Raw genomic sequence first — 18022 nt, forward strand, 5'->3', positions numbered from 1 at the left:
AGGTCTTTAATGGAGAGCCTCAGATGGCTGTCCTTGGCCCTGGGATCTAGAATGTTTTATTATCCATGACTTAAAGTCCTCGATGTCATGTTTATCAGATTTCTAGTTTACCCAAGGGGAGAAGGGAGAGTTCCATAGAGGAGTGCATGTTTCAAAAAGATCTTGACGGTTTAGAACAATAGGCCAAAACTAACATTTAAAATGAATAAAAGTAAATCTTGTATTTCAGTTCAAAATGTCAACTTAATAAATACAAATAAAGGTACCAGATGACTAGAAAGTAGTTCATTAAAATAAAAAGATACAGGGGTTTTAGAAACCTGCAAGCTTGATACAAGTCGGTCATGTACTATAGCAACTTATTAATAAAGTTAATGCCTGCGTTAAGCATCATGTCCAAAATAAGGGAAATAATACTTCCACTGGGTTCTTTGTAGGATCACAGACCTAGAGCTGAAAGAGACCACTCAGGTCATCTAATCCAACCTCCTCATTTTACAGATGAGAAAACTGAGACCCAGAGAGACTAAGTGACTTCTTTGCGTGCTGAGATGGGAGTCAGATCTTCTCCACTGCACCATATTCAGAGGACCAAGAAATATTGAGCTCAGTTCTGGGTACTCCCTTTTAGGAAGGGACCACAGTAGCCATCTAGTCCAACCAATAAACCATATTAACCCCCGTTATAATATACCACATGCAGTATCCCACTACTGAGTGTTATTGAACCTGAAATGCACTAAAACCCCCAGATATTTTTCAGAAGGATTTTCTCACTCTCAGGAGTTGGCTAGGAAATGTCTAACCACTGGCTCTCTGGAATTTTTTTAAGTATGTACAACACATTTTGAAGTTGAATCTTCATTATTAAAATTTACTCCATCTTTTTCTAAAGTCGACCCAAGTATAAGACTTTCTATTTATCTCTATTTAATTCGTCTTCTTAGATTCAGCCTAATTCTCCAGACTAAGATCTTTTTGGATCCTGACTCTTTTATCTAGCATATATATATATTAGCTATCCCTCTCATGTCTGCAAATATGATGAGCATGCCACGAGTACCTTTATACAAGTCACTGATAAAAATGTTAAACACGACATAACCACATGAAGGCCCTGGAGTACTCTACTAGAGACCTCCTGATTTTGAACTAGGAACAACTATTCTTTGAGCTCAGTCATCCTACCAACTCTGAATCCAGCTAATTGTATTATCATCTAGTCCACATCTCTCCATCTTCTTCACAACAATGGATTGCATTCACATGCAGTGGCACATGATGGTGAAGTGCCTTAAGATGATACTATACAAGAAGAAGTCAAAAGAACTGGGGATGCTTAGCCTAGAGTAGAAAGGACTTAAGGATGGCTAGGTGGCGCCACAGTGCACAGAGTGCTGGGCCTAGAGTCAAGAAGACTCATCTTCCCAAGTTCAAATCTGGCCTCAGACACTTACTAGCTGTATGACCCTGGGCAAATCACTCTGTTTGCCTCAGTTTCCTTCTCTGTAAAATGAGCCAGAGAAGGAATACTTCAGTGTCTTTGCCAAGAAAACTCCAGATGGGGTCACAAAGAGTCAGATGCAACTGAAACAACACAATAATAACAAGAAAAGATTTAGGAGAGAGATGATAATTTTCTTCCAGTGTACACAGATTCCATTATGCAGGAAAAGGATGGTAGGCGCAAAAAGGCAAATGTAGGCTTGATGCAAAGATAAACTACCTATTAGAACAATGCAGAGGCAGAATGGGCTGTCTCAAAAGATGGCGGGTTCCTCCTTACTTGTCTTCTCTCAAAGAATGGATGACTCCTGGTGAAAGATTTTGTAAAGGAGTCTTGTGTAGGTAGAGGCCAGATCTGATGACCCTTCAAGCTCATGAATTCTGTGGTTTTGTTCTAGGCCATAGGTGGAACCATAGAGTAGATTAGGATCTCTGAGAGGTCTTCAATAAGGTGGTGGTAGATCAGTTTCCCCCTCACAAATAATATCATGGCCCCAGTGATTAACATCAGGTAGCACTCTTCCCTATGGGCAGATCTACACCTCAAATAAGTGGCATGGGCAAGTGTGAGAAGCATATTGTGAGGCATTTACATAAGGCATTTATTCAACTTTCACAGTTCCTCCTTCTTGGCCTCACAGTGTGATGTCATGACTTGTGAGTTAATTAGATTTAAGTGAGGAGGAGGTCACTAAGGCATCAGCCTCACTCTCTCCCAGGATCATCAAAGTCCAGTGGCAAGACAAAAGTAAAGATGACTGGCGATGGATGTCCCAGGATGCAGCCGATGATCTTGGAGTCTTCAATGTTTGACCAAGTACTCATGGACATCTTGGGCCAGATTTTTATGGGATGATTTTTGTGGATGATTTGTCAATATTTTCACATTGGACAGAAATATGCATACTTAGGATAGGAAGTACTGACTTGGTTCTATTGGAGTGGGCTATATTGTGGGAAAAGTTTTCCTTCTACCAAATTTGGTTGGTATGCCTAGGGTTTGTCTTGGATCCAGATGAATAACAAAGCAACTCTGAAGGGCTATCCAAGACTGAGAACTGATTTAAGTTAAAGTATTACAGCAGTTCCTAGACACAGCCAATGTTGGTAAATGTGCTGGAGTACACAGCTTTTCAAATCATTTTTTCATTCATATCCAACTCTCTGTGACCCCATTTGGCAGAGATACAGGAGTGATTTGCCATTTATTTCTCCAGCTCATTTTTTGCAAATAAATAAACTGAGGTAAATAGGGTTAAGTGACTTGCCCCGGGTCACACAACTAGTAAGTGTCTGAGGCCAGATTTTAACTCGGGAAAATGATTCTTCCTGACTCCAGTCCTGGCACTCCTAGTACCACACTGTGCCACCCACCTGCCCAATACAGCTTACCCAACCACTTGTTGTGGGCAAAGAGAGGATCACCTACTACTGGGGAAGATATTCCAACATTGAAAAGGACCTTCAAGTTGGCCCTGTTGCTATTATCTAGACCTAAGCAAGTCTCTTACAGGAGACAAAAGATGGTAAGATTATTAACTCAAACCTAGCTGGAGGGAGTGAAGAGATTGAGACTCAGCAAGTCACCCTAAAAGAGAGGAATTAAGTGTCCGAGGACTGGAAATCTCTAGCAATCAAAGGTTTCTTGGATACATGGCATCATCATCTTGAACAGAAATAGCATCCCATTGCAGACACAAGAAATGTCTGTTGCATTTTAGGGAGGCCAGAATCTTGTCCTACTGAGAGGTCCACCAGATCTTACTGAACTCAGATGGTATACCTTCCATGAGCCAAAAGGCGCACAAGCCAACATCTTACCTTACAATCTAGCACTTCAGGAGTTGATGGAATGAGTTGGAATGGAGCCAGGGCTATATGCACACTTGTAGAGGTGGGGAAACGCAGGGAGGCTCCACGTATTACTGCTACAAGAGATACATGATAGTAAATGAGTTGCATGCTTGAAGGAAGTAACTTAAATATATCATGATGGCTTATTGGCAGGACTGGCACACCACATCCAAAGACATTATCTGGGATGATCATCAGCATGTCTAGTACAATCCCAAAGAATAAAAAGGCCCCAAAGGGCACCATAATGATTCCTATAACCACCCAATACCAAATAGGGTTGGATTTTGTCATAGATCTACTGCTGTCCCAAGAGTATAATATATATTTGCAATCGCTGGTCACTTCTCAAAGCTTTGATATCTGATTTTTTATCTAAAATTACTATGAGCCCAGCAAATAGCATACTATTTTTTTTCAGAAATCATGCTATTAAAAAAAATCACTTAGATGTGTGTACTGTCTACAACAAAATTCTGTGAAGGTTTACAGAAAAAAACTGGGGGGAACAACTCACTCACAAACAAATAAACAGAAAAACCAAATGAAGGGATAATTCCTGCAGTTATATTTTATATCTACCACTAGATTGGGTACCATATGGCAATTTTTGGTTAGCACAGTGCCTGGCACACTGTGAATAGTGCTCAATAAATGCCTGTTTCCTTCCTTCCAAAAATAATGCAATCCACTCCACATTAGGAAACCAGACATTCATTTGCAGTTTCCTATGAATATAACCATGTGATTTCGAAAAGTTCAGAAAAGAAAAGATGGGTGTCTATGGCCACAGACTTTTTTAAAAAAGAAGCCAGTTCACAAAGTATAGGAGACTTTAAAATGAAATTTTTATTATACAATAACCAGTCATCCCAATGAGAAAGAAAAGAGATAGGCATCCAAAAAAATACAATGTGGCCCCACACTGATCACCTCAGATTTTAAAAGTACATATACAAAAAATCAAAGTAATCAAAAATGGATACTAGAGTTTGACCTAGACCTGAAAGAATACTGTAGAAAAGCTGGCCCAGAATGATAGAGTCTTATGAGAAATGCTTGTTACTTCCTTGATTACATCAATGTGGGTTCTCTGTCCATTGATACGGATCTCAACCTTCCCTGCCAGAGTAATAGTTTCAAGAGTTGGTGTATTCAAAAAGTCACCATCTGGTGTTCAACCTCTGCTGGTTTTGGAAAAAAAAAAAAGCCTAAGGAAAAAGTTTAAAAGATCTTTTCGTATTTGGAATAATGATTGCTAGCATTTATAGAACACTATAAGGTTGGCAAAGTATTTTATATATTATCTCATTTGATCCTCACAACAACCCCATGAAGTAGGTGCAATTAGCATCCCCATTTTAGAGATGAGGAATTTGAGGCTTAGAGAGGCTAAATGACTTGTCTGTGACTGAGGCAGGATTTTGAAAGTTGGGACTTCCTGACTCCCAAGTCTAGCATGCTATGTACAATACTTATTTATAACAAAAAGTAGAATCAGAGGGGTAGGCCCATAGCACCTCTGATGTGATGGCTTGCTGAGTGCTTTTCAGGGCTGCCCATCCACCTTTGGCGTCCACCTGATTCATCCAGCTCTCATCTGTGGCTCCAAGTAGCTGTAGCATGTGCAGTGGCCACACCCCAGGCTAAAGCAGGCTGAGGGTAACCACCAGGCCTCCAGCCTGTTGGTGAGTTAGGGGGCTATTTATACCAGCATGGAAAAACTTTCCCGGGAGGGATGGGTGGATGAGAACAATTCATTCCAAAGGCCTTGAAGCAGGCACTGTGGAGTGCTTAGAGCTTGGTCGGATATTGAAGGTGCCAAGGTCATCCACTGCATCCCAGGCCATCACCAGTAGTCTAGACTTTCATCTTGCCACTGGACTTGATGACTCAGGAGGGCAGAGTGAGGCTAATGACTTTTCAACTCTGCCTCACTTAAATCCAATTCGTTCACAAGTCAAGACATCATTCTGTGATGTGTCTTTGAAAACAAAGGTCAGACAACAACAAATGTGCCAAGCACAGTATCTTTGCTCATAGTGGGCTCTTAATAAATGTTTGTTAAGATGAATGGGTCAATGTTAACAAAAAGGGAGAAAGCAGAACTATTTAATTTCTTTTCTCCCTCCATAGAGCAGCTGGGTGGTCCAGTGGATAGAGTACCAGGCCTGGAGTCAGGAAGACTCATATTTCTGAGTTCAAATCTGGCCTCAGATACCTCCTAGCTAGGTGACCCTGGGAAAGTCATTTAACTCTGTTTGCCCCAGTTTCTTCATTTGTAAAACGTGCTGGAGAACAAAATGGCAAACCACTCCAGTATCTATGAGAAAATCCCAAATGGGGTCACAAAGAGGCAGACATGACTGAAACAAGTGAACAACAAATTCTCCCATTGCTACCAAAGAAAATGGTCTTCATGGTAGGATGAGTAGAACAACATGGCCAAGAGGGAACCAAAACCTAATGTGGCGGAGTAGGTAGTAACAGAGTATGTAACCACCTTAGAGGAGCATACATTTCCTGCTCTAAAGGAATTGTATCACAACATACTAGTAATAGGATGGATAGGTGTGATTTCAGCAAGTGATCTTTGAGGAAATATGGCAAATGAGAGTTGGGGAAATGTCCCAGTTTTCCAAGAAAGAGAAGAAGGTGGATATCACAGACTACAGACAGGTAAGCTTTATATCTCCTCCTGGGCAAAATTTGAAAAGAGATTATTGAATGGGTGGTTGCCAAGTGTACTCAATATGTATCAACACTGTGATGTGGTAACACCCCGAACCCCCAAAAAATATATAATTAATGCAACCTGAGGCTACATCAATGGAAAGCAAAGTGTCCATAATAAGAAAAGCAATAGCCTCACTAGGTTCACCATGAGTCAGGCCTGCCTAACTACAATGATGTTTTTAGTCCTAGGATTCACACTTTGAGATACATTGACAAACTAGTGCTCATCTGGAAAACTATGATGATGATGGTGGGGGAGACACCTGGAAAGCCTGCCATATGAAGAAAAGTTGAAGGGACTGGGAATATCTGGCTGGAAGGAGGGCAGATTTGGCAGATACATAACAGCTATCTTCAATGGTATGACGGCTTGTCCTTTGGACTCATTCTGTATAACTCCAAAGGACAGAACTGGGACAAGTAAGCAGAAGTTACAAGGCCGTAATTTCAGCTCAATATAAGGAGGAACTTTTAACAGTGACAGCTGTCCCAAAGTGGAGTAGCCTGAAGTAGGCAGTAAGTTTTCTATCACAGAAGGTGTTGAAGCAAAAGGATAGCCATTTGTCAGGGATGTTGCCAAGAAAGTATCCTTAATTTGGTAGGAGGTTCTCCTAGGTGACTTCAGATCACAGGATTTAGGTTTCAAAGAAAGCTTAAAAGATCATCTACTATGATACCCCTCTTTTACAGATGCAACAATTGAGACCCAAAGGTAAAGTGATTTGCCCAATGTAACAGGTAATAAGGAACAGTTAGTATTTGAACCCAGGTCTTCTGATTTCAAAACTAGTGCTCTTTCTACCCCTCCACATTCTATTAAGGTCCAAAGTCCTTGAGTAATCTTAAGAAAGTAGCAAACCTTTCCTAAGCAAACTGTGGGGTTTTCAGTGTTGTTGTTCTCTGGTCATTTAAGTCATGTCTGACTCTTAGTCAGACTGGAATGGTTTACCATTTCCTTCTCCAGCTCATTTTACAGATGAGGAAGCTGAGGAAAGAGGGTTAAGTGACTTGCCCAGGGTCACACAGTTAGTAAGTACCTGAGGCCATATTTGAACTCAGGAAGATGAATCTTCCTGACTCCAGGCCCAGCACTCTATCCACTGTGGCACCTAGTTGCCCCAGATTCTGCACCTTGTTGTTGTTCAGTCATTCAGTCAGGCAAAAGGGGAAATCTGCAGGCACCCTATTGGAGCCTGTTTGTTGGTTTTTTGGAGGTAGCAGTCAATAGCCTGTATGTGTACAGAGATACAGACATGAGAAGTAGCAGCATTGGGGCCAAGGCCAAAAACCACACTGGGACATTTCTGATTGCCTGAGCCCCAGCAGAAAATTCTTCCTCTTCCTCACTTCAAATTTGTGTCCCTTAACTATTTCTGGGATCCCACTGGTAGATAAATCCTGCTAAGCTCTTAGTTCTCTGCTATCAAAAATAATTAACAGATGCCTTCAAATTCCAAAAGCATTTATTAGAACCTCAAGAAAAAATGCATATGTACATACATGTAACTATTATATATGTATATACATATGTGTTTAGGGGCATATTCCATTCATATACTAATGCCACTCATGTGGCATTGAAAAGCTATCAGTACAGCATGATACCACCCACATGTTGAAAAGACATAAGCTTTCACCTAGAAAAACTTACATGAATTGATGCTTAGTAAAATGAGCAGAACCAGGAGAATGTTGTACAGAGTAACAGCATCGGCAACATTGTTCGATGATCAACTTTGATAGACTTAGCACTTCTCAGCAATAAAATAATCTAAGACAACTCTAAAAGACTCATGATAGAAAATGCTATCCACATCCAGAGAAAGAACTATGGAGTCTGAATATAGATCGAAGCAGACTATTTTCAGCTTTTTCTTGTTTTTTCTTTCTCTTGTTTTTTCCCTTTTGTTCTGGTTCTTCTTTCACAACAGGACTAATGTGGAAATATGTTTAATATGATTGTACATGTAAAACCTATAACAGATTGCTTGCCATCTTGGGGATGGGGGGGAGAAAAAAGTTTGGAGCTCAAAATCTTATAAAAGTGAATGTTGAAAACTTTCTTTAGATGTAATTGGAAAAAATAAAAAGCTGGAGAAAAACAAACAAAAAACACAGCTTTTCACAAGATGAGGGAGAAGCTCATACAGAGTTGAAAGAACTCTGTTCCTGTGATGGTATCAAATGAGTGCTCCTATATCCAGCTGATGATCATCAGCTTGGAAGATCCTCAGCTGGGTTTACTGTATAGAACTCCAGACTGCAGTTTGCCTGTCTCTGGAGATACAATAAGCTTTGGAAGGGTCAGATTTCACATCCAGGTACCACATGCAATCCAATAACCCTTGGCTTAACAGCTCTGCTAGGCCATCATGGAGCCAAGTCTTCCCAGTGGCCATGACAACACCTTCCAATTTAATTTTCTTTGTTTACCCATTTGTTGATTCAGTTCGTAACATCCTTGTGAAATTAGATTGTGAGTTCCTTGAGGGCAGGGTCTGCCTTTTGCCTTTCTTTGTATCCTTAGTGCTCAGCACAGTGCCTAGCAATTTAATAAAGGCTTATTGACTGACTAACTATATTGCACAACCCTGATCAATCATCTGAGTAAACTCCCAGGTCTGGACCTCAGCCAGCCGTTAATGAAGAGTTGAAAGGATGTGGAATGGGGGGAAAAGGAAGTGTGCTATTAGCTTAACTGGATATTTGGATCATTCAAACACAGCATCAGCACAATGTTTTTGACAGGTGTTGAGTATCACAAACATATTTAGTTTAACCAATAATGTGAATATATCCTAAAGAATCTCAGGGCCTACATACTCCTAGAAGACAATTAGAAATTAGCCCAAGGATTTCAGTAGTCTTCCTTGATGCTTTTAGACAAGACAGTTAACTTGGATCTATCATCCCTTGAAACCCTGAAATCACGGGCATTAATCCAGTATCTAGGTACCCAACCACACTTATTTTCAACCCCCACCTCACTTCTTTCTCACGTAGTGCAATGGGCACTAGACAGGGACATGCAGAAGGGCTCAGTAATTGTGTTCTTTTCCTAGAAGTTCTGTCTATTACCTATACCTCCTGAACCGTCTGGGCCACACTTTACTCAATGATGTCCTGACCTTTTTTCTAACCCTAAGTCATCTACCCAAGTCTGTCACTAAAGTCTAGGAAAAGATGGGTCAGCTAATCCTATCAGCAATCAGAAACTATGTCAAAGGATCTGCTAGCCATAGAGCAAAACTGGATGAGGGCCATAACCCTTAGAAAGGAAGGACTCTGTGCAGTAACATGGTATGGCCGATGATGCTGTCTCTGGATGCGTTAGCTGAGGCTCTGTCTTCAGATTTTGGTTCTCATTACATGTGTGACTTGGGGTAATTAAGTCACTTCATCTCTCTGGATTTCATTTTCTTCTTCCGTAAAAGTAAAGAGGATGGACTAGACACTGGCCTGTTTCTAAGGCCTCTCCCAGGAAGCTTTACTTTTATACTCACCTAAGGAAATAGAGAACATCCCTACTCTGAACAGAGATGCCAGCTTCTTTAATGTCCTCTTCAAACACTAGGGCAGTGGGGAAAACATGCCAAGTAGCCCAAATGACACTGAGTTCTATGGCTGCTTTATTCTGAAAGAAGCAGTACACTTCCCTAACTCAGTCAGAATGGATGCTGAAAAAGGGAAATAGCATGTTGTAACAAAACAAGCACATCACTGCAAGTCAGGAGACCTGGGTTCAAGTCCTGATTCTCCCAGTCCTGGGCAAGTCACTTCATCTTTCTAAGACTCTGTTTCCTCATCTGCAAAATTAAGAGGTTTAGATTATGAATAACTAATATTCATTGATGTACCAAATCCTCTCCTTCTGTTAATAATAGAAGGGGCTAGGCATGGTGGCACACATCTGGGATCGCTGCTACTAGGGGAGGCTGGGACTGGGGCTGCTGTAGAATATGGAAACCTAGTCTTCGAGAAAAAGAGACAGAGAGACAAAGAGAGAGGAGAAGGAGGAAGAGGAGAAGAAGAAAAAAAAGAAGAATAAGGAGGAAGAGGAGGAGGAAAACAAGGAGGAAAAGGGGGAGGAGGAGAAAAAGAAGAAGAAGAAGATGGAGGAGGAGGAGGAAAAGAAGAAGAAGGAGGAGGAGGAGGACAAGGAGGAGGAGGAGAAGGAGAAGGAAGAGGAGAAAAAGGAGGAGGAGGGAAAAGAGGAGGAAGAGAAGGAAGAGGAGGAAAAAGAGGGGCAGGAGAAAAAGGAGAAGGAGGAGGAAGAGAACAAGGAGGAAAGGGAGGAGGGGGAGAAAAAGAAAAAGATAAAGGAGGAGGAAGAGGAGAAAAGAAGGAGGAGGAGGAAAAGGAGGAGGAAGAAAAGGAGGAGGAGGAGGAGAAGGAAGAGGAGGAAAGGGGGAGGAGAAAGAAGAGGAGCAGGAAGAGGAGCAGGAGCAGGAGGAGGAGGAGGAAGAGGAGAAGAAGGAAGAGGAGAAGCAGGAGGAGGAGGAGAAGAGAGATGGTGAGAGAGCAGGAAAGGGAGAAACACTGAAGGACAAATTGGTAGAAGTCAAGGAAACAAGCATGTATTAAGCATCTACTCTGTCCAAGCACCGTGCATGCTAAGAACTTTACAAATCTCATCTCATTTGATCCTTCCAACAACCCTGGGAAGTAAGTGCTATTATGATCCCCATTTTACAGTTGAGAAAACTGAGGCAGACCTGCCCAGGCTGCACAGTAAGCGTCTGAGGCTAAATTTGAACTCAGATCTTCCTGACATCAGAGCCAGAGCTTTATTCCCTGTACCATCAAGCTGCTTCTAACTGGGGAGAGGAGAGGGGGAGTGCCTGAAAAATCAAACTTTGGGCCCAAAAGTGGGAAATGGCCCCCTTTCCTGAGCAGGTAACACTGCCCTAAAGCAGGAAACTAATGGGCTACAGGCTTGTGCCCGCAAACAGCCCACAATACGGCAGTTTTAGTGACTTCAGGAACAGCCTTGGGTGACCTTTTCCTGCCAGAGAGTGATGAGGAAGATATTTTGTTTCTTGCGCGCACAAACAATAAACCAACAGGTTGTTAAAAACGTGATCGTATGGGATAGGCTTTTTTAAAAAAAGGAGAGTATAAACAAAATAGTTCAACTCGTGGCATTTGGTTGCCCCATTTTGTTCTATATATCAAACAAAAAGGACCCCTTTTCTTAAAGCAGTGAAGATCTCTGTAAAAAAGACTGTTTTCAGGGAGTTCCTTCACAAGAATAGCTGGGCCAGGTGAGAAACCCCCACCCTTGGCTCGGGGAAGGGGTGGGGGGAGCAGCCTCAGCTTCTCTCAATCCACCCCTAGGCCTGTCCTCCTCCTTCTCCTCGGCACCACCTCCGTCTTGGCTCCTTCCCCTGCCTCCCTTAGGGTTGTGGATCAAGCAAGCTAGCTCAGATCTGCCTTATTTGCACACTAGCTTCAGGCATGACAGCCAGATGGCCCAGAAACTTCCCCAGCCTGCTCAACAGGCTAGAGCAGTGAGGCTCCCAGCTAGGGAGGGTGGGGGGAGTGGCAAACAGAACCTCTCTGTGTGGACAGAGCTTCTTTTGAACATCCCGGGAGATGCTGGGAAATTACAAGTTACTACCAAAAAAAAATAGTGAGGTCCTCCCCCACCTCCACCCACCCCAACACCCACATTTCTAGTTATGATCTGCCTTTCACCTGGGAATGAGCCAGGCTGGCTGAGCAGGGGATGCTTTGAACATCTCTGAGTGTGTTTCAACTGGTTCAGGATTGATAAGGCCCTGAAACACATTTTTATCTTGAGCCTGCCCCCTCTTTGTTCCTTGCCTGTTCAAACCCCTGGATCTTTGGGGGAAATATACTCCACGTGTTTGTGATTCATTTCTATGAATTTCACTATGACTCTGGCAAGCGAGGAGGGAAGCCTGGTGGCAGAAAAGATTTACCTGAGGAGACACCACCTTGCTCCCATTTGCTCTGGCAGGGTATGGGTCTGTTCCTGGCTCATTTTTGCAGATGCAACTCTCGTTTTAGGTTCAGAGGCGTTTCCCCAGGTTAGGAAACCTCTGAGAAGCCAGGGCAGTACGAAACCAATGCTGGGAACTAAATTAACCCTCCATTGGCCTGGAATGGTCCCACAGGTCTCAAACCTAGTTCCAGACTTAAACCAAGCCAGGAGCAAAAATGAACTCCAGCATTAATCCACAAACCATCATAATCTTTCAGATGATCTCTAGGCTACACCAAAGCAAAGTTAGGCCTGGGTGAGCTCAGATCTGTGTTGAGCCTACAGTGGAGTAGGCCCAAACCTTATGGGGAGGTGTAAAATGGTGTGCCCTTCATGGGTAGGATGATTAGAGCCCAGACTTCTGCCTTTGTGAATTCTCCAACGTATCAGGCAGCAAGAAAGATATATAGAAATGCTGTTTTAACCAGATATATCCTATAACCTACAATGTCTGAAACTCCAGGCTTTCTAAAACATCCTTAAAACTAAATCTCCCAAATGAATTCTCCACCATGGTCAACAACAAGCATTTATTAGACTCCTCCTGGGTGCCAAGCACTATCCTAAACACTTGGGATACTAAGAAAGGCAAAAACCTGGCATGTGCCCTCAAGGAGCTTACTAGCTGTTGGGGCACTAAGTTCATTTATGGGGTACCTGTTGAGTGCAAGACCATTGCTAGGCTGTGGGAAAGATGCAAGAAAATCTGAAAGAAGGCCCCTGTCCTTGGGCACTTGTCAACGAGGGCAGAGGATAAGACAGACCGAAAAAAAAAAATAGAATGCAAAATGTGATGCAAAGTAGACAGTGTCTGCATTGGACGCTTGGGTTTTTAATAGTTAAGACTCTCTAGAGACTTTCCCTCTCTCCCCATGGAAAGGATGAACAGAAAGAGATGAGAAATACTTAAACTGCCACATAGATGGAACCTGATAACTATTTTTCTTTTTTTTAAGCATGTTAACATCTCACCCTGATCATTCCAGTTATCTGTTTCCTCTAAATCAATGGGTCTCAGGTCCCTTAGGGAGGGCCAACAACCCCATGGACTGCCCTATCGTACTCATTTCAGCTTGAACCTGGAAAAAATAGGAAATAAAGTCTCGACAGAAGTATTGGGAATCCTAGTACTTAAATGAGAAATCTATGAGTCATTTTGCTGTAGGAAAAACAAAAAACCATCAGTCTTATAGATGGAAGACCTAAGAGGCAAGTCCTTAATTAATAACGGTTAATACTAATGGTGCCTAAGATGTCACTTCCTGACATCAGTAACTTTTTTTTTTGACTATTCCCCATGCTTGGAATCCTCTTCTTCCTCATTTTACCTCATGATTTCCCAGGCTTCCTTCAAGTCTCAGCTCAAAACTCACCTCCTACAAGAAGCCTTTCCATATTCCCTTAAGATAAGTACCTTCTCTCTGCTGATTATTTCTAAGTTATCTCTGTTTGTATTCATTTGAATGTTGTCTCCCTGGTGAGACTGTAAACTTCTTGAGGGCAGGGCACTGTCTTTTGTCTTTCTTTATATCCCCAGCACTTAGCACAGTGCCTGGCATCTAGCAAGCACTTAATAATGACTGGTATCTGTTTGACTTTAGACTAACATTTAACTGCTCTCTGGCTCCATCTCCTTTTCTGTAACTGGGAATAGTGATATTTGCATTACTTTTCTCAAAGCTTTTTGAGGAAAACTTTACATTAGAGAAATATGAATTATTATTGCTATATTTACTTGTTTTAAGATAGAATTATTACATGTTAATAATACTAATTCATGCCAGAAACAAAAGTAGAGACCTGGTCCTAAATTTAAGCATTAATATTAGACAATATCTAGGCAGCTAGATGGAGTGCCAGACCTGGAATCAGAAAGACTCATCTTCCTGAGTTCAAATCTGGCCTCAGACACTTACTAGCTGTGTGACCCTGGGCAAGTCACCTAACCTTGTTTGCCTCAGTTTCCTCATCTGTAAAATGAGCTGGAGAAGGAAATGACAAATCACTCCAATATCTTCGCCAACCCCTCACGAGGTCACAAAGTGTCCACCACAACTGAACAACAACAACAAATTATGAGAGAGTTAGCATGGCATACAGCAGTGACATCGAATTTGAATAGAAACAGATCCCTGAAGGCTGCATATTGACTTAGAAACCCACGAATTAAAATTACATTTTTATTTATTTATTTTGTTAATCATTTCCCAATGACATTTCCATCTAGCTTGGGCTTTATTCTGGAGTATTGTTCCTGACATCACTGGTAGAGAATAGAGAAATAACCCAGGAGTCGGGAAGAGCTGGGTTCACATGCATCCTCTGAAACATACTGGCCTAGTGTTAAGGCACTTAATTGGGCATTTAATCTCTCAGTACCCTCAGGCAACTATAAATTGAAGAGTAGGTGTCAGTCTGCATTGGTATAGAGTTTCCTCACCAGGAATTCCCTATACCAGTGAAATCACCAATTCAATTTGTAAAAAGTAGTGACTGAAACTCATGGGAGAAGCTCAGATAACCGAGGACTAGGGAAGGCTTCTCAAAAATGAAGAGTCTGGATTGGAAACCCACATCTTTGAATAGTCAAAGGAGAGGAAGCAGTAGTTAGGATAGAGCACCAGGCCTGAAGTCAGGAAGATCTGAGTTCAAATCTACCCTCAGACACTTACAAGCTGTCTGAGGTCACTTAACCTCTGTTTGGCTCAGTTTCTGCAACTGTAAAATAGAGATAATAATAACACCTCCTTCCCAGTGTTGTCGTGAGGACCAAATGAAATAATAATTGTCACGTACCCAGCACACAGTAGGCGCTTTATAAATGTTAGCTATTATTATCATCAATGATAGCTAAGATGTAAGGAGCGTGGTAGTCAGGTCAAGGGCACTGGGGATACCAGCTGGACTGAGTTGAGACTGAGATAGACTGTATGTGAAGAGAAATGATAAACAATTCCATTTGTTTAAACAACAAAGTCACCCAACCCCAGATCCGAGGGCCTCCTTCTCAGAAATTACTCTGCATTTACTCAGTAGATATTTCGTACTGTTTATACGTCGTTTCCCCATAGAATGTAAGAGCCTTGAGGGCAGGGAGTGTTTCCTTTTTAGCTTTGTCTCCCAGTGTCTGATACATGTTCAGTCCCTTTTCAGTTGGTGACCCCATTAGGCATTTTCTTAGCAGAGATATTGGAGTGGTTTGCTAGTTCCTTCTCCAGCTCTTTTTACAGATGAGGAAACTGAGGCAAACAGTGTTTAAGTGACTTGCCCAAAGTCACATAGCTAGTAAGTGTCTGAGGTCGTATTTGAACTCAGAAGAGGAGGCTTCCTGCCTCAAAGCACTCTATCTACTGGGAAATCTTGCTGCCCATCTGATACATAGTAAGTGCCTAATAAATGCTTGTTGTTTCCGTGGATCTTACAACTAGAAGGGGCTCCTCTAACCCCCTCATCCACTCCTAGGTGCAAGACCCTGTGCTTAAGTAAGGAAACTGGTCCCTAGAGAGAAAGTGACTGGAAAGTGATCTGGAAATAGAGAATGATTCAATGAAGTGCAGAAGGACTTGAACCCGTTCTCAAGCAACTGACAATATCTTGGAACTGAGATGACCTCACGCTGGAAATGATCTCCTAATCCATAGATTCAAATATCAGTCTAGTAAACTATATAAAGAAATGGGAGTCCTCCACCTGTTAGGGCATTCTGGATGCCCAGATTCCTTTTCTTAAATCTGTTCCTCTGGGAGCTTTGTCTTAAAAATCAGTAGTGACATCCCTGGCCCAGAGTCTTTGTTAAACTGTGGCACTTCCTGAGATTAAGGTTCACTCCTAAACCTGGATTAAGTGGCAGCCCAGCCCAGCAGCAGCAGCATGCCCCACCCTGCATGTGTTCAGGGGGGCCCCCAAGCTTCGGGCTTGCTGGACTGATCCCACTATGGCAGCTACAGGCCGCTGGATGCTAATGACTGTTTGTTGTGATCTAAATTAATATACTTATAAACACCTTCGACTACACACAAGACACTGTGTTACACATTGGGGATAAGTGGAAAAACTAATTCCACCAAAAGAAGTGAAGCCCACCTGGATTAGCCTAGAAATTCCAGACCAGAGATCTGACTTTATAGGCCCACGGGTCAGAGGGTGAGGTGGTCCAGTGACTGACCGGAGCAACTGATTAGAAATTCAGTTGCTCATTATTCTAATTCACCATTAGGCACTAACTCACTGTGTCCATGTGAGCCAATCCCAAAACATCATGAGGATTCCAATGCAATCTAGCTCGCAAAGGTAACCAGGAGAAATTTCAAAGAATGGCAGTAAAGAAACTTATAAAGAGTTGAATGAGTAGCAACAGTAACCTCTGGCATTTATACAAGGCTTCCATATATCAAGTCTCATTTGGCCCCACAATAACCTTGTGTGGTAGGAAAGGGCAGGGATAATTATTCATGTTTTAAAAACAGGGAAGCTGGCACTTCGAAAATCCATAGCGCTGTCACAGAGAATCAGGTATGGAGTCAGAACCAAGCCCTCCTGATTCCCTAGCCCAAAGCTTTTTCCGCTGAGCTACAAGTTTGTGTCAAAATAGAGGCCAATCAGTCAAAACCCCCAAACAATGCCCATGTACATACCAGTAAAACGGAATTATAGGAAGGACAGCATGAGGGGAAAGAACATTAGTAAAAAGAAAAAGGAGGTGGGGAGGAGAAAGAGAGAGAGAAAGAGAGTGAGAGAGAGAGAGAGAGAGAGAGAGAGAGAGAGAAAGGAGAGAAAAAGAGAGGGGGGGAGGGAAAGGGAGAGGAGAGAGACAGAGACAGAGAGAAGGAAAGAAGAGAAAAAGACATGAAATGGTGGGGAATAAGAGATACCAACAATGGCTTCAGGTACCCATAAGTGAATTCAAAGCCATAGATGGCCTATCCTTGTTTTCAATTGTCTGCATTTCTTTTCTGGCCCCTTCTTTCATTCTTTCATTCCTTCATCCAGGAAAGTTATGCATGATAAACTACACATCCCTCAATTTCCAATTTAGGGAGATTAAAGTAATGGTCCCCTCCCAGGGCCCAGTTTTTGACCCTTGAAGTCCTACCCCCCACTCCCCCAAACTACTATTATCTTAGGTGAAAAGACAGATACCTGTGTGGGTGTGTTGATGCTTAAACATGTTTATGTGAATCCGTGATTCAGGCCGACTCTGTCTGACTGCTTTCCCGTGGGCCAAGATTGCATCCCCCACCTTCATCCAGGTATGCAGGGCTCTTATCCTCCTTAGCCATGCAGTGGCATCGTGGAGCAGTCAGTGAAAGAAAGATCTTGTAAAAAGTTTAACAGATGTAATTTACCGGACACATTACATTTCATGCCTGGCTATTGCTGAAGATTAAGCTCCTGGCAAATTGAACTTAGTACCCTCACTGCCATACACAGTCACACTCCCAGCCAAATAGAACAAAGTATGTAAACTAAGTTATTGGTTGGTGGGGGAGGGGAACGGGAGAAGTATGATGCTGGTGGTGCCTTAAGGAATATCTTCTTTGATTTAAAAATTGCAGTCAAAATGACCAGTTTAGACTGCATGCACCAGTTTAGCTTTTATGGAAGAAATTTCAGCCCCAGGGGTTTTCCAGAAAGGAAGCCTTTAGTCAGAAAATAAGCTTTTATTAAATGCCTGCTGGTACCAGGCACTGTGCTAAGCGCTGGGGATGCAAAAAAAAAAAGAAAAAGACAGTCTCTCCCCTCAAGGAACTCACAGTCTAATGGGAGAGACAACAAGCAAACAAATGTGTACAAATAAGTTATTTGTGGGGAAAAATGGGAAATAATTAACAAAAGGAAGAGCAAATGGGAAAGGTTTCATGTAGAAGGTGGAATCTTAGCTGAGACTTGAGGGAAGCCAGCAAAGTTAGGTTTTAAAAT

The 18022-nt window shown here is 42.2% G+C and overlaps 1 pseudogene; it reads left to right on the forward strand.

Moving 5' to 3' along the window:
- The first annotated feature begins 5985 nt into the window (after positions 1 to 5985).
- Positions 5986 to 18022, forward strand: part of LOC118835324 — a 119802-nt pseudogene continuing 107765 nt past the window's right edge.

Source organism: Trichosurus vulpecula, chromosome 1, assembly GCF_011100635.1.
Source record: "Trichosurus vulpecula isolate mTriVul1 chromosome 1, mTriVul1.pri, whole genome shotgun sequence".
In the NCBI taxonomy this organism is placed as follows: Eukaryota; Metazoa; Chordata; class Mammalia; order Diprotodontia; family Phalangeridae; genus Trichosurus; species Trichosurus vulpecula.